Below are 930 nucleotides of genomic sequence, written 5' to 3' on the forward strand. Positions count from 1 at the left end.
AGTCGAGACCTCTCCCAAAAAAACAATAGAGAGCTCGCGGAGTCGAGACCTCTCGAAAAAAAAAAAAAAAAAAAAAAAAAAAAGAGAGAGCTCGCGGAGTCGAGACCTCTCACAAAAAAAAAGGGGGAGCTCGCGGAGTCGAGACCTCTCACAAAAAACAAAAAAAAGAGAGATCGCGGAGTCGAGACCTCTCACAAAAAAAATAGGTCGCGGAGTCGAGAACTCTCACAAAAAATATGGAGAGCTCGCGGAGTCGATACCTCTCTCACAAAAATATATAGAGCTCGGAGAATCGAGATCTTCTCGTAAAAAAAAAAAAAATCGAGTGGCATCAAAATCTTGTACGTCCATTGAAACCTTACGCGGAGATAGATACACAAACGACCGGCGTAAACGCTAGACATAAAGATAAAAAAAAAGGGGTCACAAAATGATCCGGAGGTTTAATAATACATACAACTGCCGATGCAAGGTGGGAAAGCATTCATTTGTCGAAGAACGAACCCGAAACCGGGGCCCGCGAAAAGATGGCGGGTCAAGAAAACGCGCGGCAGGCCATGCCGTCAAAAGAAAAATGTCGACAAATGACTGTTTACCCAGAAGCACAAAATACAAGTTCGGGAAGATTTCAACCACTAGGCAAACAAAAAAGCGATGATAAACTCAAGCTTCCATAAACGAGTCATCATCCTCGTCACTACAGTCATCTAACGCCGACAGTCGCTCCGCATCCGCCGGAGGGATTTCTTCGTCGGGGAAGTGGGCAACTGAAGTGCGAAGCACCCTCTCGGCAATTAAGTGATCCCGCTCTGTCCGAAGAGTGTCTCGTTCCCTTCGAGTGGCCTCCAACGCGGGCCGAAGACAACCGAGCTCGAACCTTTGGTCACGAAGTTTCGACGAAGATATCTTGGCCTCCGCCCTGAACTTGTT

This window comes from Urtica dioica, chromosome 6, assembly GCF_054948205.1.
Source record: "Urtica dioica subsp. dioica isolate 48M chromosome 6, U.dioica_male_clone48M_v1_H2, whole genome shotgun sequence".
In the NCBI taxonomy this organism is placed as follows: Eukaryota; Viridiplantae; Streptophyta; class Magnoliopsida; order Rosales; family Urticaceae; genus Urtica; species Urtica dioica.